Source organism: Petaurus breviceps, unplaced genomic scaffold (assembly GCF_028583685.1).
Source record: "Petaurus breviceps papuanus isolate PSGF00001 unplaced genomic scaffold, PetGlider_PUasm1.0 128, whole genome shotgun sequence".
In the NCBI taxonomy this organism is placed as follows: Eukaryota; Metazoa; Chordata; class Mammalia; order Diprotodontia; family Petauridae; genus Petaurus; species Petaurus breviceps.
This window is the reverse complement of record NW_027185664.1, coordinates 10,324,428-10,324,644: the sequence shown is the minus strand read 5'-3', so window position 1 is coordinate 10,324,644 and position 217 is coordinate 10,324,428. Positions and strand designations below refer to the sequence as shown.

The following is a 217-nucleotide window of genomic DNA, read 5'->3' as shown; positions in this document are numbered from 1 at the left end:
CCATAACAACTACAACTGGAAGCACCACAGCCACTTCAACTACTACTATTCCTGAGACCACCACCACCACCACAGCCACCACTACTCCTGAGACCAGTACCAGCACATCCACAGCCACATCTGAGTCCACAACAACTACAACTGAAAGTACCACAGCCACTTCAATTACTACTACCCCTGAGACCACTACCAGCACATCCACAGCTACAACTGAAAG

The 217-nt window shown here is 49.3% G+C and overlaps 1 protein-coding gene across 1 annotated transcript in view; it reads left to right on the top strand.

Annotated features, from left to right (window-relative positions):
- LOC138172320 (uncharacterized) overlaps window positions 1-217 on the top strand; it is a 56,320-nt gene that overhangs the window by 24,167 nt on the left and 31,936 nt on the right. The gene's annotated exons all lie outside the window — the stretch shown is intronic.